This window comes from Malaclemys terrapin, chromosome 1 (genome assembly GCF_027887155.1).
Source record: "Malaclemys terrapin pileata isolate rMalTer1 chromosome 1, rMalTer1.hap1, whole genome shotgun sequence".
In the NCBI taxonomy this organism is placed as follows: Eukaryota; Metazoa; Chordata; order Testudines; family Emydidae; genus Malaclemys; species Malaclemys terrapin.
In genome coordinates this window covers 87,639,291-87,662,547 of record NC_071505.1, presented here as the reverse complement: position 1 = coordinate 87,662,547, position 23,257 = coordinate 87,639,291, and the positions used below count along the sequence as shown (strand labels likewise).

The window sequence follows — 23,257 nt, the reverse complement described above, 5'->3', positions numbered from 1 at the left end:
TACAGGAGCAGCCCTGTGATTGGTGCGTTAAGGAACCCGCCCAGCAAGGCAGATCGGAGTCTTCTTCCCGCTCGATTTGTGTTTTTTCACATTTTTTTTTTTAAAGTGTATTTTTTTGTCCAATATCTGCCTCACAATAACCCAATTTCTTACCTGAGTGAAGAGGAAACTGGGTATTTTTGTTCAGCAGAATTTCAAGTTGAATAAAGGTGGGTTTAAAGAAGAGTCAATAAACATTAAATCTTGGAATTGTAGAGATTTAGGGACAAGGAAACTAGTTTTTCCTTGTGAAATAAAAGGTAATAGTTGTTCATAAAACCACAATTACAATTAAATATTATTCTTTAAGGCGTTTTCTATATATCAGGGTAGAAAACCCTTGATTTGAATCAATTTCCTCTGTAAAATGATTTTAAAGTGAAGAAAGTAAGGCAAACTTCTTTCAGGCTTTGAACATAGATTGAGATCTAGCCCCCTGAACTAAATCTTTCACTTCCATTAAATCTTTTTAAATATTTCCTATTTCCACAACACCAATAACTAATTAGAGGCTTATGGAGATATGTTTATGCACTGAAAATCTTTATGGGAATAGTTTTTAAGTTGTATCTTTCTAAGTGTTCCCGTATAAGATAAATTATCATTCTTAGTTTATGGTTGGGAGCTGATTTACAAATAGACTTGGAGTGTGTTGAAAGTTTTCTTGGGGATTATAGTCCACAATCTGATGAACATGCTAGACGGAAAGATGGTCATTAGGTATGTGGTCTATGCTGAGAAAGGCCAGGGCCACGCTCTCTACAGAATTGGTGGCTGTCCATCCCTCCACCCCATTAAAAACAAATCAGATCTTTCAACCTTTCACAATAACAACTGATATTTTAGTAGCTTCTTCTTTAACTCCGGGGGGGGGGGGGGGGATGCTAAACTACTAAATACATAACTTTCAGTAAAACTACATTTAATATTCCTACCTGTATTCTAAGTAAGAAATTATCCCCCGTGGGCCTATTAAAAATAGGTGGTTTCATAGCAGTTGTATTTTTTTTCTCCAGCTCTATATCACATATGCGGAAAAAGGGTGCATCCTTGAAGAGTTGAAACTCATAAAATACATTCATGTGGTGGATTTAAAATATTAAAGCTTTTATTGAGAAGAAGATTGTTCTAAATACTTTCTGCGGTAAATGATCCTATGACTGGGGATGGCTTTGTAGGGCCTTCCAAAACATTCTTTGGCAAGCTGAGTGACAGCAGACACTCATCAACTAGATTCCTGCTCCAGCTAGAAAGCAGCATTATTGAAATATTAAAAAGAATTTTCGGTTGTAATAATTTTTTAAGAAATAGGTTTGGAAGATACAGCTTCCAACAAGTTAAGAGTCTGAGTGTGGGAGCCAGCCATTCTATTTCTTCAAACTCTGCCCTATAGAAAAATAGCCACAATGTAATTGTGTAATGGGGTTGGATGTTTTTGGCCATTCTTTGAACTGAGTGAGGGATAGGATTCAGATTCTTTGTGATTTCTATCTGGCTACTGGGAATGGGATGAAACCCAGGGGTGAATTTGAAAATTCTTCTACAATGATTAGCCAGTGAAAATCCTCTGTCTTTATATCATTCTAATATTTTCATTCTCTTTTAAGCAGAAATAATGTATAGCAGTTGGAGGATGCATTAAGTACTCATTCAGAATGTTCTCTCTGACTTTCTAAAACAAAAGAAAACCTTCTGCAGTCTTTTAAAGACTTTATTCCCATGAATCTGAAGAAAAATAACATTTAAAAGAGAGCAATTATTGTGTGTAGTTTGGGGTGAGGTATGTAAAAGATAAGCAGGTGGCTTGAACAGTTTTTATGTAATGATGTCTGATCTAATTGAAAAGTGAGCAAAGCTCTGATATTTTGTTTGTTTTAGGAGCGAAGAAAGGGGAGACAAGGAAAGAGATTTATGTCTATCGAGCTGTGCATTATTTTTCTGCTCCTGAAGGCCATCTGCTAAACGAGGTGGTTTCTTGTAAAACAAGATAGGTCAGGATGAAAATGCAGATAAAGAAAAGTTATCCTTTTACTACTTAAATATTGCAAGGGATTACTATTTAAGACTGCCCCTGGTCTGTAATCTGTTTGAGGTTTAAGGCAGTGTGGAAGGACAGTAAATAGATTCTTCATAAAAAAGGGGGTGCCCTTCAGTATGAGAGGGAAGAAGTGTGGGGTAGCGCTTTCATCTTCTGAAAGCCTGCTAATTACAACACTAACTAGAACAGGCACAGAGAGATTTGCTGCCCATGTGGTTTAACTCCCCTGTCTCCTGAGATTGGTGCTGGTGACGATTGTTCAACGTTAAGAGGAGGACGAGGGAATGGGATTAACAAATTGTTCAATTTAAAAATAAAATATATAAATAAAAAAGAGATATACGTGGGAGGCAGGGAAGGGAAAGATTCTGTATGGCGAAAGGGTTTCAGCAAGAAAGGAAACCGCAGGAAAACGGGACGCTGGTGTGGTCCAAGAATCGTAAATTTCAGGGAATGGGATAGTGGTGGCGGGAATAGATCCGGGAAACAGTAAGAGTAGACTAGCAGTATCTCATTTCTTTGCATAGCGAAGCGCGGGATTTACACATTTTCAAATTAGCCAGTGGAGCTTGGCTTCTTCTCATAAGCCAATCAGAGAGAAGATTTTTTTCTATAAATACCTCTAGAGCACTACACTCTTTAATTTGAACTTGAGAGAGCGTGCGTTTTCTGAAATGGCCAGGACCAAGCAGACTGCACGTAAATCTACTGGTGGCAAAGCCCCCCGTAAGCAGCTGGCTACCAAAGCTGCTCGGAAGAGCGCGCCTGCCACTGGGGGAGTGAAAAAGCCTCATCGTTATCGGCCCGGCACTGTTGCCCTGCGAGAGATCCGCCGCTACCAGAAATCTACTGAGCTCCTCATCCGCAAACTGCCCTTCCAGCGCCTGGTCCGTGAAATCGCCCAGGACTTCAAAACTGATTTGCGCTTCCAGAGCTCGGCGGTTATGGCCCTGCAGGAGGCTAGTGAGGCTTACTTGGTGGGGCTCTTTGAGGACACCAACCTGTGTGCTATTCACGCCAAGAGAGTCACCATCATGCCTAAAGACATCCAGTTAGCCCGGCGTATCCGGGGTGAGCGGGCTTAAAGGCTGTACTGCTGCATTCTGACTACTTGAATATTCCAAAATACTCCAAGGCTCTTTTAAGAGCCACTACATGAGCATTGAAAAGAGCTGTAACACGCCCATAACGTGTATCCTTTAATCACAAGACGTCACTGTTGCTGCTTACCTACATTAAAAATTCTGACAGTAAGAAATCATCTAGGATGACTCTAGATTTTCAGAGTATGTTCTTGAGGTAGCACACAACTTCCAATTAGGCTGCCTTAATTAAATTCTTAATTTTTTTTCTAGCCAAATTAATGGGTACTTTTGTGTGATGACAAAGGCAGTGCTTTTGTCTTTTATCTCTGTGTTTATTAATGTCCCCTTTCAAGATGTAATACATTTCACATTTGCAGAAGTTTGTATTTCATGTAAAAGTATATTTTATATAGCCAAATAAATATTGCCCCATTCCCTATTCAGCATTTAGGTTTAAAGATTGGTTTAATCAATAAGGTAAAATCACTGGTATGTCTTGTAGATAATACTCATAAATTGTAAATAAGCAAATAAAGAAGGATGGTATTCAGAGCTCGAATTTAAGTGTGTATTTCACTTAGTGGATTATCTAGGGGTGTTCCTCCTGAAATCAGAATATTATACAGGAAAGGGCATGTGGGGGTCAAAATGGTAAGGATGGCCTGGGAGGAGCACACTTATCTGGGAAGCTGAGGAACACACAAATTAGACAGGCATCTGTTTAAAGACACTAGTAATAGAACAGTGTCTTTGTATCCAATACAATTTCTAATGCAAATTACAGATGAACTGTGAAGAAGTCTAGGATAAAACCCAGAGGTAAAATTTTCAGACTGTCTAATGGAGGGGTTAAAAATAGGCTCCTGGCCAATAATAAATAATTCATAATTAACCATTGTGACGGGTTGGATCACAGAAACCCCCTTGGGAGCTGCCACCTGATGTGCAAAGACTACTCCTGCTCCTGTTTTCCCTGTCAGCTCAGGACTCCAGCACCCAGTCTTGCTGAGCCAGACACTCCCGTCTGGCTCCAACACAGAACCAGGGTCTGAATCACTTGCCCCAAAGCTGCAAGTTTACCTGAAAACAGCTCACAGAAGTGTGTTTGTCTCTAGCACTCAGATGTCCAACTCCCAATGGGGCCTAAACCCAGATAAATCCATTTTACCCTGCATAAAGCGTATGCAGGGCAAACTCATAAATTGTTTGCCCTCTATAACACTGATAGAGAAATATGCACAGTTGTTTGCTCCCCCAGGTATTAATACATACTCTGAGTAAATTACTAAATAAAAAGTGATTTTATTAAATACAGACAGTAGGATCTAAGTGGTTCCAAGTAGTAACAGACAGAACAAAGTAAGTCACCAAGCAAAATAAAATAAAATGCACAAATCTATGTCTAATCAAACTGAATACAGATAATCTCACCCTCAGAGATGCTTCGGTAAGTTTTTTCTCAGACTGGACACCTTCCAAGCCTGGGCACAATTCTTTCCCCTGGTACAGCTCTTGTTGCAGCTCAGGTGATAGCTAGGGGATTCTTCATGATGGCTCCTCTCTTGTGGGTGGTACATTTCTACAAATAGGATGATCACACTCAGTAGATTATGAGTTTTGTAATGATACCTTACAAGAGACCTTTTGCATGAAGCATATCTCAGTTACGTTATATTCACTTATTACCATATTTTTTCTAAAACTATCCCAGTTACATTATATTCACTTATTATCATGTTTTTATAAAACCATATAGACTGTACAACGTCACTACCATTAAAATTGTACATTTATATATCCTAATGCTAGAAGTTTACAAATAAAAATGTGAACTATCATGCCTTGAAAAGTTCAAGGACCTTGATAAAATATGCATTACATAAACTGGGTGGAACGACTAAAAAGAATGAGATACTGTAATTACTAGTTAAAAACTATACAAGAAAGAGATTAGGCCAAAGAGGTTGTGGAGAAGCTCAGTAAAGCATACCAAAGAATTCATCAAGATTAATTTTCTGAGTGGAGAAGACTATATAGATGAATCTCTATGGATAGAAATCACAAGCTGAAAAAATATAAATATATTAGATGAGCTATAGTACTGGCCTTCAGAACAAGGTAAGGGGGAAAAAGACAGAGAGAGAGAGTACAATGTAAGGACCAATCAAAGAGAAAGCAAAATCCAATAGAGTCTAGAACACAGAAGAAGAGAGATGTTTCTAGACACTGGCCAGGTCTACACTAGAAACTTTTACCAGTGTAATAATGTTAGTTAGAGATGAAGGGACTCTGCATATCTACTCTCCTGCCTCCAATTGTCTCTTAGTCTCTTCACAGACCCACTGCCTTCCCTTCTTCTTGTGGTACCTCCAAGCTTACCACGGGCTTGGATGAACTAAGATAAGGTGGGATCAGGTAGCTGAGTAATAAAGAGATGTGCCCAGATGTAAAACAGAGATTTATGTAGTATTTGTGATACAAATTCAGGGATATTTGTTCAAGGGGTTCTTAAGCAACCAAGGATGGGGGTTGCTTTACCAAGTGCCACTTTTAGGTCTGTTATTTGCTTCAGGTAACCTACTTGCCTTCAGTTTTCATCCAGACCACATCACATGATCCATTGTCTACAGCCAAGCTCTAACATACAACCGCATTTGCTCCAATCCCTCAGACAGAGATAAATACTTACAGAATCTCTATCAAGTGTTCTTAAAACTGCAATACCCACCTGTGAAGTGAAGAAACAGATTGACAGAGCCAGAAGAGTACCGAGAAGTCAGCTACTATAAGACAGGCCCAACAAAGAAAGTAACAGAACACCACTAGCAGTCACCTACAGCCCCCAACTAAAACCTCTCCTGAAGGACGATTCCTCACTCTCACAGACCTTGCGAGATAGGTCAGTCCTCACCTACAGACAGCCCCTCAACCTGAAACAAATACTCACCAGCAACACCACACCATACAACAAAAACACCAACCCAGGAACCAAAGCCTGCTACAAACCCCGGTACCAACTCTGTCCACATATCTATTCAAGGGACACCATCATAGGACCTTACCACATCAGCCACACCATCTGGGGCTTGTTCACCTACCAATGTGATATATGCCATCCTGTGCCAGCAATGCCCCTCTGCCATGTACATTGGCCAAACAGGACAGTCTCTACACAAATGGACACAAATCTGACATCAGGAATCATAACATTCAAAAACCAGTAGGAGAACACTTCAATCTCTCTGGTCACTCAATAACAGACCTCAAAGTGGCAATTCTTCAACAAAAAATCTTCAAAACCAGACTCCAACGTGAAGCTGAAGAACTGGAATTAATTTGCAAACTGGATACAATCAGACTAGGCCTGAATAAAGACTGGGAGTGATTGGGTCATTACAAAACCTAAACTTAATTTCCCCAATACTAATTTCTCCCTACTGTTACTCACACCTTCTTGTCAACTGTCTGTAATGGGCCACTCTCTTACCACTTAAAAAGTTGTTTTTTTCTCCCTTGGTATCCTGCTGTTTATTGATTTAATCTCATTAGACTGACCTCACACTTGGCAAAGCAACCCCCATCCTTTCATGTATTTATACCTGCTCCTGTATTTTTCACTTCATGCATCTGATAAAGTGGGTTTTAGACCACAAAAGCTTAAGACCAAATACATTTGTCAATCTCTAAGGTGCCACAAGGACTCATTGGCATTGTTTTCACCACAAGTAAGGAATATTCAGATTGCTTCATCCATCATAAGACAAGAAATGGTGAATATTAGATGAGAACACAAAAATATGTGCCTACTCAGCACTCTGCTTTCAGAAACAATACTTTCTAGATGCTATTGTTTCGTTAAAAGAATTTTCAATTTTAAATAAACCTCATACACAAATCTTGTGATTAGAGGAGCACAAGTTATGGTCTTCCTACAGCTCCTTTCAATGTGAATGCACTGGCTTTTAAACCAGCCATTGTGTCATTTGGAGTAGTTTTCTAGTTACCAGAATATGGTGATGGAGTCAGGTTAATTGGCTGTCCTTGTGAATATGGTAACACTCTTGGCGCTAATAGCACAGAGTTTGGTGACTTCAAAGAGCACCATCAGGTAGGCTTCACTGACTTCCTGCAGGCCCATAATGCAGTTGAAGGCTGACCTGAAGAACTAGCTTATATGCCTGACTCTGCCACAGACTTTCTATGGGATGCTTAGCACATCACTTAAAGAATTTTTGTTTTTTTCTCCCCACATTTATTATATGCTCCTTATATTCTAATTGTCCAACTTGTCACACCAGGGTTGTGATTTGCAGAAGTGCAGAGCTCACAGCTTCAACTGAAGTCCCTGAGAGCTGTGCTTTGAGCAGATAAAGTGACATAGAATGCTAAACAATCTGAAAAATCAGGAGTCTCAAATTGTGTACCCAAAATTAGCGGACACATTTGATCTTAATTTCTTTGTGACTTTTCCCGCATCTATTAAATATGTATGATACCATTCCTCATGTTAGAGGGGTGTTGTTAAAATAAATTCATTATTTTTTTGGTGAAGCAATCAAATAATATACTGATGACCTCCATAGAAAAGCCTATGAGGAAATTAATAATTTTCTATTCAGAACAAGCCTTGAATAAGGTGTAGTATATAAGGGCTAAGGCCGTACAATTAACAATAAGAAGGGGGAAATAGCTTCTAATTCATGAACACCAACCATAAGTGCACTGAAAGATGTAGGGGTCCTGTATGTAGTGAGGGAGTGGGGAGGTGGATGGGAATTGAATACTGTATCTGTCACTGTGCCTCAGTGGGTCACAGCTGAGAGTACTAGTTTCAGGACAAACTGCTGAGAAATAGGGCAGATTCACCCCAAATTTGTACTTATTCTATCATTAGATTTACCAAGCCAGTAACAAAAGTAATCTTCTGTCTCTCCACATTGGGTGCCAAGAGGCCAAAAATGCAGTCTCCTTAGGCATTCCAGACTTTATTCACCACCAAGACACTAGACTTTATGATGAGTGGTTGTTAAAAAACAACTTCATCAAACAAAGGGTTCTTCTGATCTCAAGAGATCAGACACATAATCAGGTCAGCATATAACTCAGATCTTACCCAATAATCACATTGTTGCCAATCCTTTAGTAATTAAAATCTAAAGGTTTATTTATAAAGAAAAGAAGAAGAGACTTTAAATGGTTAATAGATAATATACATACAATAATTTCAATATTCTTATATTAAGTTTGTAGCAGTGATGTACAGACTCTGGTAACTACAAAAGAACTTCCATAGATTAGAATGTCTCTTTTAGTTGTAAATCCATAGTCCAGAGAACCAGAGCAGGAAAGAGGCAAGATGGAGATGTTTCCAGGGTCTTTTATATCCTTTGCCATGCACCTGGAGATTTTTTTCTTTCAAAAAGAGCTCACAGTCTCAGTTTGTGGGAAGATATAGACACAAGACGGAGTCCAGGGTCACATAAACAAGTAACATGCCTTTACATGGCTTGCTGACTCACAGGGCAGCAATTACCCATATTCTGGCTGGAGCTGGATGTAAACTTGAATAGTCCATTCACAGTGTGCTGGCTAGGCTGGATGTAAACTACCTTGTGGGTGTTACCCCAGGAACAACACATTTAAGATATAGATACATAGTCAATATTCATAACTTCAGATGCAGTGATGATACATGGATTTAAACATGATAATCTTATTTAGCTAAGCATAACTTTCCATTGACACCTTACATAATAAACTTTATGCAAGTTTTGTTGCAATTGTCTATCTGGTAGCAACAATGATATACATGGTCATATTTCAATCCTAGAGCATCACAGTATCATAAATAATACACACAAAAGGAACAAATTAGGGTTTCATGGGCAAACAGTACTGTCATTTACTAATTTTGAGTGCTTGACTTTGTAACCTTAACTTCCTTTAACATAGATTTTTCCCTCCTGTGTAATGTGCAATTAATATATGATGTATATATGCATGCCATTGTATATAATATAGCTATATAATAAATATATACAGATATATATGTGCATGTATTCCTCCAGATGGTATTATACATTCTTCCAAAGTAATGATTAGATACATTCTGTTCTTTTAATGACTGGGATCCAAGGCCTTCATGGAGACCTATGTTTCCTTAAGGATATAATCTAGTAGAGGCAGTATCGGAGTTGAATGTAACCATGCAAAGATAGCTGGCTTTGGAGATGGCATTCCTGTTTTGATTCTTAATTAGTATTAGCAATCTATCCGCTCTAGCTACAGACAGAAACAGATATATTAGCACACCAGGGTTAAAAACCTAACTAAAATGCAGCCTTAACACTCTTTTAATTTTAATCTAATCTATCTATCTATCTATCTATCTATCCGTATGGTTTTAAAAAGGCAGACAGAAATTCATCATGTGGAACTATGACCACTGTGTGGGTCATTAGCTGGGTTGGGAACTTTAGATCTACAGTGCAAATCTCTGAGCTGAGTAATGAGAAACAGTGGAAGTAGGTTCTCATCCTGTATGTGAATGAGCCACATACAGACACACCACAAGTCTTCCTCTCTTTGTTCATTTGCTATTTTATGTTTACAATTATGTTAATTGAAGGATGAGTTCACATCTACCAATCTCAATGGGATCTTAATTGAACCCATTACAAGGTTTCACCCTGCTCATACAGTATAAACATTTATCTCATGTTTCATACTTGTAACTTCCTGAGTGGAAAAATTAAGTTTAATTACACTGAATGGTTGCACTGTATTTATTAAAAATAAAATAAAACTGTTTTAGTTCCTTTTGTTTTGTTTTGTTTTTTCCTTGTTCAGTCTCCAAGTTGTATCAGGTTATATTTTAGACATGTTTACAACCTAGTCTGTCACTTGCCATCTGTTTTAATGGTGCCTAGCATTATGAGGCCTTTATTTCATTAAGGTCCCTACATGTTACCTCAATATATTGAGGGGAGGGGCGGGGGGGAGATGACAATATCTAACAAAATGATGGATAATAAAAAGGTTTCCCAATAGTTAGACCTCATATATAGCAAACATATCTTGTGTAACTGAGATTCTACTGGCAATATATATTCCTTTCTGTCTGGTGGTGGTGGAAATAAACTAATATTCCAAATACAGGTAATCCTACAATGTGACTGACAGAAGTGAACTAGAGGGTCACATATTTCATCACTTTCCTCCTATCCCCCTCTTTTTAAGGGAGCCCTGCAACTACGGGTTCCCACAATCTCTCTCTAACCAGGGGTTCCGTGTGTCCTCCCTCCATTTCCTCCTCCCTCCACTCCAGGATTTTCCATTTCTTCCCCACAATGGAAGGTACTCTGTGTGCACCCCCATTTTCTCCCCCCCACACACTCTCCTTTCCTCATAACAGGTTTCCCCAATCTCCCTCCTGCCACGGATTCTGTGTGCCCATTCTCCCAACCCCATTTCCACCCCATTACAGGGTCTCCCATCCCCACCCTGTGTGTGTCCTTATTTCCCCGTTTCCCACTCCATTCATACCAAGATCCCCCAGTCCCTTCCACTCCATTGAAAGAGTTTTCTGTGCCTATTTCCCCTCCCCCATTTTCCACACATGGGAGGGGGCATGATGTGAACAATTATTACCTCCTTCCCATTTACTTTTCCCCACCATTCCCTCATGCTAAGGGCTCTATGTGTTCCGCTTTGCCCCTATCCCCTACCAGGATCCCCAATCTCCTCTATCACCAGGGGTTCTGTGTGCCCCATTTCCCCCTTGACATTCTCTCATAGCATATCTCTCCTCCATGCCAGAGGCTCTTTGCATTCTATTATTCCTCCCTTGCCTCTTCACTTAATAATAATAAATACTAGAGAGCCAAGGTGGGTGATTTAATGTCTTTTATTGTACCAGCTTATATTGGTGAAAGAGCCAAACTTTCAAGCTTACACAGAGAAAGCTTGTCTCTTTCACCAACAGAAGCTGGTCAAAGAAAATAGATTACATCATCCACCTTGTCTCTCTGGTATTTATTATTATTAATTATTACCATTATTTTCTTGTATGATAGATGTTTGTTTATTATTAGTAAGCACTGAACAACAAACCCATTTTTATATATCTTTTGCAACTTGTGCAGGTTGAAAAAGAATTTCCATCAGAGGGCAATAGAGGATAAGAAAGGGGGAAAGGTGGCATAATTCTGTTTTTGAGAACCCCTTCTGATCATTTCCATGCTTTCTGAAGAGCTGCAGACTCATAGCTAAATTGTATTTTATTCAATGTGTGTTGTCATGTGTATAGACAATAGCAATTTCAAAGTATTCTTCTCAGTTTTTAGATTTGCAATTCGGAAACTCAACTCTTCCCAGCATAAAACAATTATTTATGCCTATGAAGAAGAGGAGTGTGTCCTTTCTCTGGAACGGGAAAGGAGTCTGGTTTTCTGAGTGATTATTTCTGCAGTCATTCAAATGAAGACATCCTTTTGCATGTACTGCAAAAAGAATAGCAACAATAAAAATACCTCCAAATGAAATTAAACAAAACAAACAAACAAACAAAAAAACAGAAATACGGATATAGGGCCTGGCTCTACTTAGCATATTAATCCAGTGTACTCTTTGGAAAATGGCCGCGAAAGATGATTTGTCAGAAATCCTGATTGGTCAGATTTTGCCGCAGATTTCAAATCACTCAAAATCAGAGGAGTATTTTCTAAAGAAAATAGCCACAAATATGAAGCACTGTTATCTGAATACCCTCCAGATAGGGGAAAAAAAAAAACCGACAATAACAGAAAATAAAAGAAAAGTGCAGGTTGAAATAGACTCTTCTTTCAAGCAATTCAGAGAGCGACCGACATTGCCATAAATGTGGGATTCAGTAGGGGGAGGAATTAATAGAGGTAGGAATAGATAAGGTGTCTCGGTATAAAATATAATTGAAATATAAATCGAAAATTTGTGGAGTCTAAACGGAGCAGTATACAGAAAATGGTGAGTGCGGGAAAAGACGAAAAAGAAAGAAAAGAGAGTCAATAACTTGCCTCTCAATCGAACAACATCAAGAGAGCGGCGAGCGGAGGAAGGAAGGAAAAAGGACAATAAAAACTAGACCTCGCCCCTTTTCAGTATCAGTTTTCAGTCAGGTCGGTCAACCGACCATATAAGAAGAGTGCAGGTTCCCGAAGCGCAGTGTGCTTTGTGGCTGGGAGCAACATGTCTGGTCGGGGCAAAGGTGGTAAAGGTCTCGGAAAGGGGGGCGCTAAGCGCCATCGGAAGGTACTTCGCGATAATATTCAAGGTATTACCAAACCGGCTATTCGTCGTTTAGCTCGTCGTGGTGGTGTCAAGCGTATTTCTGGGTTGATCTATGAAGAGACTCGTGGCGTGCTCAAAGTTTTTCTTGAAAACGTGATCCGCGATGCTGTTACTTAGGGTATGTCTACACTACGGGATTAATCCGAATTTAGATAATTCGGATTTGAGAAACAGGTTGTATAAAGTCGAAATGAGTGCGGCCACACTAGCACAGTAATTCGGTGGTGTGCGTCCAAGTACCGGGGCTAGCGTCGATTTCTGCACCGTTGCACTGTGGGTAGCAATTCCATAGCTATCCCATAGTTCCCGCAGTCTCCTGCGCCCATTGGGATTGTGGGTTAAGATCCCAGTGCCTGATGGGACAAAAAACATCGTCGCAGGTGGTTCTGGGTACAGCCTCACTCCCCCCCTCCCTCCCTCCCTGCATGAAAGCAACGGACGGCAGACAACCATTTTCGCGCCTTTTTTCCTGGGTGGGTGAACACTGCAGACTCCATACCACGGCAAGCATGGAGCCCGCTGAGGTCAAGACAGCACTCATGAATATTGCAAACACCTCGCGCGTTCTTGTGGAGTTTATGCTCAGCCAGGACCAGAAAAACGAGGCGAGGAGGCAGCGGCGGCGGCAGCGCAGCGACAAGCATGATGAGGACATGGACACGGACACGGACACAGAATTCAGTGAAACCACAGGCCCCAGTGCTTTGGAGATCATGTTGTTAATGGGGCAGATTCTATCCATGGAACGCCGATTCTGGGCAAGGGAAACAAGCACAGACTGGTGGGACCGCATAGTGTTGCAGGTCTGGGACGATTCCCAGTGGCTGCGGAACTTTCGCATGCGTAAGGGCACTTTCATGGAACTTTGTGACTTGCTTTCCCCTGCCCTGAAATGCCAGAATACCAAGATGAGAGCAGCCCTCACAGTTGAGAAGCGCGTGGCGATAGCCCTGTGGAAGCTTGCAACGCCAGACAGCTACCGGTCAGTCGGGAATCAATTTGGAGTGGGCAAATCTACGGTGGGGGCTGCTGTGATGCAAGTAGCCAAAGCAATCACTCAGGTGCTGCTACGAAAGTTAGTGACTCTGGGAAATGTGCAGGCTATAGTGGATGGTTTTGCTGCAATGGGATTCCCTAACTGTGGTGGGGCAATAGACGGAACCCATATCCCTATCTTGGCACCGGAGCACCAAGCCACCGAGTACATAAACCGCAAGGGGTACTTTTCAATGGTGCTGCAAGCACTTGTGGATCACAAGGGACGTTTCACCAACATCAACGCGGGCTGGGCGGGAAGGGTTCATGACGCTCGCGTCTTCAGGAACACTACTCTGTTTAAAGGGCTGCAGCAAGGGACTTACTTTCCGGACCAGAAAATAACCGTTGGGGATGTTGAAATGCCCATAGTTATTCTTGGGGACCCAGCCTACCCCTTAATGCCATGGCTTATGAAGCCATACACAGGCAGCCTGGACAGGAGTCAGGAGCTGTTTAACTACAGGCTAAGCAAGTGCAGAATGGTGGTAGAATGTGCATTTGGCCGTTTAAAAGGTCGCTGGCGTTCATTATTGACTCGCTCTGACCTCAGCCAAAGAAATCTCCCCATTGTTATTTCTGCTTGCTGTGTGCTCCACAATCTCTGTGAAAGTAAGGGGGAAACCTTTATGGCGGGGTGGGAGGCTGAGGCAAATCGCCTGGCTGCTGATTACGCGCAGCCAGACACCAGGGCGATTAGAAGATCACACCATGAAGCGCTGTGCATCAGAGAAGCTTTGAAAACCAGTTTCATGGCTGGCCAGGCTACCGTGTGAAATATCTGTTTGTTTCTCCTTCATGAAAACCCTCCCCCTTTACTGACTGATTTTCTGTAAGGAACCCACCCTGCCCCTTCCCCCAGCTTTCTTTCAAACCAAATAAAGTCACTATCATTTAAAAATCATTTATTCTTTATTAATAGATTAGAAAAAGAGGGAGGGAACCCGGGTGGTATTTGGGAGGAGGATTGCTGGGAAGGAAAAAGCCACAAAGAAAAGGTTAAAAAAATGACAGCCTTTTGCTTGGGCTGTCTACTGGGGTGGAATGGGAAGGTGTACGGAGCCTCCCCCCCCGCGTTCTTACACGTCTGGGTGAGGAGGATACGGAACATGGGGAGGGGGGAGGGTGGAACAGGGGCTGAAGCGGCAGTCTATTTTCCAGCAGCCGTTCCTGAACCTCCACCAGACGCCGGAGCAGCCCCAGCGTTGCATCCTTCATCCTCTGGTCTTCCTGCCGCCATCTCTCATCTCGATCGTCTCTCCTCTCCTCACGTTGGTCCCTCCTCTCCTCACGTTGGTCCCTCCTCTCCTCACGTTCACTGACTTCTTTCCTATACTTTGAAACTGTTTCCTTCCACTCATTCAGATGAGCTCTGTCACTCCTGCTGGATTGCATAATTTCAGAAAACATGTCCTCCCGCGTCTTCTTCTTACGACGCCTTATCTGTGATAACCTTCGGGATGGAGGAGGGAGGCTTGAGGAATTTGCAGCTGCTGTAGGGAGGGGAAAAAAGAGAGAATTGTTTTAAAAGCTACATTTTGCAGAACAATGCTTATACTCTTTCACGGTGACCAACACTGTTCACATTACATAGCACATGTGATTTCTGTGCAAGGTCGCATTTTGCCTCTTAATGCTGAGTGCTTGTGGCTTTGCTGCTAGAGATCACAGGTCTGGGCAACAGAATTCGGCTTGCATGCGGCCATGGTAAGCCATTGTTTTACAGCTTCTGCACCCTCCTTTCCCACATACCAAGCATAGCCTGTAGAGTGCTGCAGAAGCCTGGCCAATCTCAGCCAGTTGGGGGGGGGGCAGTGTGGGGGGGGCTTGTCTGGGCCCCTTCAGGCAAGTAGAGTGCTGCGGTTTTTCTGTTAACATTCAGCAGCACCAGAAAACAAACTAACCCCCCCCCCCCCGCCATGAATTCTCTGGGATGATCACGGTACCCCTCCCCCCACCGCATGGCTGGTATCAGGGAAGATCCCTGCAGGCACCAAACTACCCCCCCCCCCCCGCCGCCGACCCCCCCCCCTCGCCATGAATTCTCTGGGATGATCACGGTACCCTCCCCCCACCGCGTGGCTGGTAACAGGGAAGAACCCTGCTAGCCAAACGCGGAAAACTTCAGGGCCAATTTCCCATCTGCGCTTGGCTAACTGCAGGGAAGGATTTATTTTCCGCCACAGGCAAACAGCCCAGTAGGAACGGCCACCTCTGTCCCCTTAATTAAGTTCCCGTATTTCAACCAGGTTACCAGGAGTGATATCACTCTCCTGAGGATTACACAACAAGATAAAGAACGGATGTTGCTTGAATGCCAGCAAACACCGGGACCATACGCTGCTAGGCTTTGTCAGGCAATGATACCAGATTACTTGCTGCAAGCATGGCGTGGTCAAGTGTCCTACCATGGAGGAGGGAATAAGGATGCACTGCCCAGAAACCTTCTGGCAAGGCTTTCGGAGTACCTCCAGGAGAGCTTCATGGAGATGTCCCTGGAGGATTTCCGCTCCATCCCCAGACACGTTAACAGACTTTTCCAGTAGCTACAGACTTTTCCAGTAGCTGAACTGACCGCGAATGCAAAGTCAGGCAAAGTAATCATTAAAAACCGTTTGCTTTTAAAACAAGTTTTATATTTTAAAAGGTAAACTCACCTGAGGTCCCTTCCATGGGGTCAGAGTCTTGGGTACTGGCTTGGGAGGCTTGGGAGGGTACTTCAGTCAGGGTGAGAAAAAGATCCTGGCTGTTGGGGAGAATGGAGTGCTGTGTGCTCTCTGCAAGCTCATCCTCCTCCTCCTCCTCCTCTACCCCATCGGCAGAATCCTCAGGCGTCGAGACTATCCCCGACCCAGAATCCACGAACAAAGGTGGGGTAGTGGTGGCAGCCCCCCCTAGAATTGCATGCAGCTCGGCGTAGTAGCGGCATGTCCGCGGCTCTGACCCGGAGCGACCGTTTGCCTCCTTTGTTTTTTGATAGGCTTGTCTGAGCTCCTTGACCTTCACGCGGCACTGCTCAGAGTCCCTATTGTGGCCTCTCTCCATCATGCCCTTGGAAATTTTTTCAAAAGTTTTTGCATTTCGTCTTTTAGAACGAAGTTCTGCAAGCACTGAATCCTCTCCCCATACAGCGATCAGATCCAGTACCTCCCTCACGGTCCATGCTGGTGCTCTTTTTCGATTATCAGCCTGCATGGTTACCTGTGCTGATGAGGTATCTGTGGTCACCTGTGCTCTCCACGCTGGGCAAACAGGAAATGAAGTTCAAATGTTCGCGGGGCTTTTCCTGTCTACCTGGCCAGTGCATCCGAGTTCGGATTGCTGTCCAGAGCGGTCACAATGATGCACTGTGGGATAGCTCCCGGAGGCCAATACCATCGAATTGCGGCCACACTAACCCTAATTCGAATTGCTAAAATCGATTTTGGCGCTACTCCGCTCGTTGGGGTGGAGTACAGAAATCGATTTAAAGGGCCCTTTACATCGAATTAAATGGCGTCGTTGTGTGGACGGTTACAGGGTTAATTCGAATTAAAGCTGATAAATCCGAATTAAAGTCGTAGTGTAGACCAGGCCTTATACGGAACATGCGAAGCGGAAGACTGTGACAGCCATGGACGTGGTTTACGCTTTAAAACGCCAGGGTCGTACTCTGTACGGATTCGGGGGCTAAGGCTTCCTTCTGATTTACCTTTAAAACCAAACAAACAAAGGCTCTTTTAAGAGCCACCCATATTTTCATAATAAGAGTTGTATTACTTTCAGAACACTTTATTTACTTTATTTAGCATGTCATATTTAGACTATGTACACTACATGTCTTAGCGTTCTTGTTTGCTAAAGCATGTATTGGAAATTAAATAGAAGATCATGTGAATAATTTCACTGGCGCGTTGGTGACTAAGCACTTGTATTAAGAGGCTATTTAGCTAGACAACCTTTGTTTCCTTAAGCACAAGTCTGATAGCCAGCTTTCTGACTAACAGGCAGAACATCCTGGGTTTCTCGGTAGAGGATAGCTGAGCCCTCTTCTAACCTGTCTAGAAATCTGTATTATTTAGCTCCTTAAAACTCAAAACAGCGGCTAATATTTTAAGATATAAGTTATTGTAGGAGGTAAGCATTATGAATTCTCCCGTTAGGGGCATAACCAAGTGAGAATAGTCATAACGTGTAAACGGGATGTTTTGGTTCATTTTTCCCCCCTGATGTGGCTTCATGTCCAAGGGGACAAAGGGAGAACAGAGGGAGGGACTCGTAGAAATTGTAGGCGATTTAAAGACAAAATAAAATTCCTTTTCCTATTGGGGCTGAGGGATGAAGGCATTTAGAAGTGTAGAATATGTCCTTGCCGATGACTGAGTGATATTTACTCGTGTATATTAGAAATTTCCTCTCCCTCCTTTTTTCCTAGACTAACGAGACAACAAAATCTGGAAGGGAGAGGGTGGTCTTTCTCTAACGCCCTTTCAGGATACTCCAAAATACAATCTGAGAAATAAACATTTCAAAGTAGCAAGGATCTGGTCAAATCAGTCTATTGAAAAATCTTCACTCTTTTTTCAGTTTAATTTAAAAAAAATCGTAGTCCTGGTGCTCCTAATGTCTCCCCTTTCCCCTGTCTGTATTACTGACTTCTGAATCTATGTCGGTGAGTTCAGTTGGATAAAAGTATTTCTTACATCAAGCCATTTCACTGGCTCAAAACCAGTCTGTCCTTCATATCAAAACGCTCTGTCCACTTAGCCTGAAACTATATATATAGTCTTCATCAAACCCTTTAGATTTATCTTCAGCTTGATCTAAAACAGGTACCTGGCATGAGCAGAGGCAAGCTGTTACATTAAATCACCGATCATTGGTCATTTCCATTGTCCTGTTCCGTTAATGACTGAGAACGCAAGCTACTATGTCTTTTATAGATTTGAAAGTCACAATACAATATCTTTCATCATGTTTGGCCTCCAAAACTGTGAAGAATGCAGCCCTGACGTTTCAGCTCATAACTGCGTTAATGGCTGCCACCCACTTCCTTTCGGCATTCTCATGGTAGGAGCCAGTATCCCTCAATTAGGCTTTCGGTATAAATTGAGTTGCGCTAAAAATTCCTTAAACATAAGGAAAAACCCTTTACTCCAGACCCTAAATTATTTTACATTCTCAAAAGAAAACTACATTTGTTTGCTGGTGCTGTAGTCTATATTTGAAGCAAAACGCTCCTATTAATCTGCCTACTAAAAATATATCTAAAAGCAGCTGTGGTTGTGTTCACCAGCTCTCTTTACACACTTGAGAAAACCTGAAATGCTGAAACTTAAAATACACAAAAACCTAATTTGGCTTGTTTGTTATGGCATTTAATTCTTAATTTGAAACGTGTTTAGATAAATTTTAATGGATTACGTCTTTGTTACTGAGATAGGCGACTCAAAACACTTTCTGGAGTAAAAAAGCAACAGAGGGTCCTGTGGCACCTTTGAGACTAACAGAAGTATTGGAAGCATAAGCTTTCGGGGGTAAGAACCTCACTTCTTCAGATGCAAGTAATGGAAATCTCCAGAGGCAGGTATAAATCAGTATGGAGATAACGAGGTTAGTTCAATCAGGGAGGGTGAGGTGCTCTGCTAGCAGTTGAGGTGAGTTCTGGAGTAAGAAAGCATTTAGTTGGAGGCAGCCTGGGAGCATCAGACACAGTCTCTTTAGCCAGTTTCCCTGACCCCAGCACCAGCCATCCACTCCCCGAAAAAAGATAACCGTAACTGAGGGCTTTGCTGCTCTAGCTACAAATTCGTATTGTCGAGGTACCTTTAATCCTCATAACAGTGGCTAATATTCTTTTGAGACTGAATTACATAAATCAATTTGGAAGTTGCATTTTCCAAATTAGGTAACTGGGATTAGTGCGGGAGCCAAGCATAGTCTCTTTATATAATCCACGTTTAGGGGAGTGCGCGGGAAAAGGCACAACTTGGTAGTGTAATGGATGGAAGATGTCTGTGGCCGTGGCACATCGGCTTCAGAAGTGACAAAAGCCAGGACAGTCAGAGAAGCAAAATTGTTGGTGAGTTATAAGCAATATCTCCTTTTGCATCTGGGAGGGGATTAAACCCTTTCGTAAATTTGAAAAGCCCGCGCTCTGCAAGGATTGGGCGGTGATAAATCCTTTTGTACGTTTGAAAACGTCGCGCTGTGCAAAGATTGCCCAATCCCAACCTGTCCTATTTTACCAGTTAAAGAGGCTATCTAAACGCCCCTGCAGTCTGTCGCGGGGAGTGGTTTTGAATACGTATTCGCTACCAAACTATTCCCCAGGATTTCCTGTTTGATTTACAAACAGATTCGCCATCCATGTGGGTGTGTGCTCTTTTGTTTATAAGCATAGTTCATAAACCAAATAGAGGAGGAAGAACACCTTTAATCAACGTTCCCGTGAGAAACTTTCTGAGGCAAACGTTAAATACCGGTAGTTAAGCACACAATCAACATAGTTTCGATATTTTATATAAGGTAATTATTCATATCAAAATATCTTTTAGGCAGGGTGCTTTGAAATTTTGAGTGTCTTGCACTTTAAATGGAACGTTTAAAATGAGTTATGTTCCTGCGTTAGAGACGGAGTGTCCTAAAAGTACCCTCTCTTTCTAGTTGAACCGCAAAAACAAGAGAATACTGGCGCCCGCCCCACTATTTAATGCAAATTAGCGGACCGCTTTTCTTGGTTAACTATTGGCTGTTAGACGTATAAACTGTCACATCCTACCTCATCATTGGTTAAAGTTAGATCCTCATCCCCACGGGATGTTGACAGATCGTGACCTTTTTAGCCTATCAGAAACCGTTTTATTGTAAAAAGAGAAGAGATATAAAATGAATGTGTGAAAGTGTCATTCCTCCCGCCCTCCCTCTTTTTTTTTTTTTTGAGTGAGGCGCATTTAATAGTTTTTGCGTCATAATGTCGGGCCGAGGAAAGTAGTCAGGTAAAGGGCGGGCTAAAAGTCTCGCTCTTAGGCTGCAGTTTCCAGTTGGTTGTGTATACTGTCTGCTTCGGAAATGTTATTCCGCTGAGCGAGTAGATGCCGGAGTCCGGGTCTATATGGCTGCGGTGCTGGAGTATCTGACCGCTGAGATTCTCCAGTTGGCTGGGAATGCTGCTCGAGACAAGAAAGCCAGACTCATTCCTCGCCCTTTGTAGCTTGCCATACCGTAATGACGAAGGGTTTAACAAGCAAGAGCTGAAATTATCTGACTTTTTGAGACGAGTGAAACAACTACAACAAAATTTTTATTTATTCCCGATTCATTTTTGGAAACAGTAATTTAGAAGTATCATAAAAGTGGGGAATGGATTAGAATCTATAGGAAAAGTATATTATAGCCAAAGTGTAATAACAATGACCAGCGTTACTCTCTCCACTGCTTCGATACCGATTGAAAAGAGCGTAGAGTTCCAAATAGCCCACAAATCTGATTGGAAAACAAATAAATTTCCTGGGGGGAATAATTTGTAGCCACTGATCTTCTCAAATGTTCTTGCCAAAATAGATAAAGACGCCAGTACGAGACGCTTAATCTCGTTTATAAAGGGGGGGGGGGGGCAGTGTGAGTTCTCACTGGCCAATCCCGGCAAAGTGCGGTTTTTTCAAACTAACTACGGCTGATCCCTATTCCCGCTCCTTCCAGGTCAGAAAAGGGACCTTTGTCTATAGATCACTAACATTTTAGCATTTCACACTGTTTTTCTCCGAGAGCGCGGGACTAAAGCTGATATGAAGGAGATAGGATAAGAAACGTACTAAGAAATACCCTTTCCCAGAGTCGTGTATCTGTCCTCTTCTGTTACCAAGTGAGAAGGGAGTTTCTGCCCTTCAAGGGAGACACGGTTAGGTTATTAAGTAAGTGATCCCGATGTTTCAGCTCCTTTGGGGAAGGGATTGTGCCTCTTAAAAGAGCCATTGGGTTTGTTCGGCTGAGAAGATTCCTTTCCTCTTTAATCAGTTTCACTTCTTGGGCGCCGCCTTTGCTGCTTTAAGTTTAGTTGGCTTCACAGACTTGGCCTTCACCGCTTTGGCTTTACCCGGGCTCTTAGGTACTTTCGTGGGCTTAGCGGCTGTAAGCTTTTTCGGGCTCTTGGCCGCTTTCTTGGCTGTGGCAGCTGCTGCTTTCTTGGCTTTTTTCGGGCTCTTTTTCACGGCCGCAGCCTTTTTGGGTTTCTTGGCGGCGCTGGCGGGTTTCTTAGCAGCTGGTTTCTTAGGCTTTTTCTTCGGCGCCTTCTCCTTGGTCACATCAGGCTTTTTGCTGAGTTAGAAGGAGCCCGATGCGCCAGTGCCTTTGGTCTGCACCAAGGTGCCCTTGCTCACCAGGCTCTTGAGCCCCAGCTTGATGTGGCTGTTGCTTTTCTCCACATCGTACCCTCCGGCGGCCAGAGCCTTCTTAAGAGCGGCCAAGGAGACCCCTTTGCGCTCCTTGGAAGCGGACACCGCCTTGGTGATCAGCTCGGTCACGCTGGGACCCGAGGGTTTGTGAGCTTTGGAGCCTCCTTCTGCCTTCTTCGGTTTTTTGGCGAAGGATTTCTCCCCAGGAGCAGTAACTGGGGAAAGGCAATAGGTGCCGTTTCCAACATACTGGCTGAGTATCTGACGGTCTGGGACAGAAAGAAACAACTGCAGCAGATCAGATGCCTGGTATTTTTAGAGACGAACTGAGGTCTGATTGGTGAGGTAAAGAGCCCGCCCAATTTCATTGCAAAAGGCCTCGCATGTGTTTCTTTGTAATCAAAAAGTTAATTTTTTACGTAATATCTGCTACCAAATCGCTCAGTTTCTTAGCTGGGTAAAGGGGAAACAAGGTATTTTCAGCCTACAGAGTTTTCAGTTGTAGAATATAAAGATGAGTTAAAGAAGAGCCCATAAACTCTGGATCCTGAAGCGCTAGACAGCTCCGGACAGGGTAACTTGTTTAAACTTACAAATGAAAATGGTACAGTTGTCAATAGAATTACATTCACCATGAAATATTATTCTTTAGGGCGTTTTCTCCAAGTCAGAGTATAAAACTAGTTATATGAATGGATTTCCTCAGTGTAAATTAATTTTGAAGAGAAAGAAGTAACACAAACTTGTCCCTGAGTTTTGAAAACAGAATAAGAATTGGCTCCCTTAACAATGTCTTTTACCTCCTAAAATCATTTAATTCTTCTGAAATAGTGCCGCATACAAAATCATGCAGGGCTTTTACAATACTTATAAAAGGATGTTTATGCGCTGAACATTTATGCGAATAATTGTTATATTTTGCCTTTCCAGATATTCCAACTGAAGGTAACACACTAGCCCATTTTACAGTTTCAAAGTAATTTTAATGTTATTTGTATTTTCCCTTTAAAAGTACCTTTTAAAAATGTATCAGGCAAATACTTTGCTAATTAGTATTTTGTATTTTAGTCTCTTTTTACAGGAGAGGGTAACAGCATTATTGATTAGAACAACAATTAAGGTACAATTTTGTAATATAAACAAACTATAGGGATAACATTATCTAGAGGGGAAAATTCTGTTAATAAATTATTTTCTTCTACTTAATTTAATCTTATGTAAAGCTGGCTTCTTTAAAGGGTATAATTAATGATAACACTTTATTTAGTCATCTGAATTGCAGGAGACTGTTGTATATGTTCTGTAGCACTAATATAATATAACTCATTTTGACTCCTTTTTAACAGCTAAAGGGACTGTTG

The 23,257-nt window shown here is 42.1% G+C and overlaps 2 pseudogenes; one reads left to right on the top strand and one right to left on the bottom strand.

The window, feature by feature from the left end:
• The first annotated feature begins 12,387 nt into the window (after nt 1-12,387).
• Nucleotides 12,388-17,216, top strand: LOC128837978 (histone H4-like; annotated as a pseudogene).
• Nucleotides 17,217-21,182: 3,966 nt separating this feature from the next.
• LOC128837815 (histone H1-like) lies at nt 21,183-22,144 on the bottom strand (annotated as a pseudogene).
• Between the last annotated feature and the right edge of the window lie 1,113 nt (nt 22,145-23,257).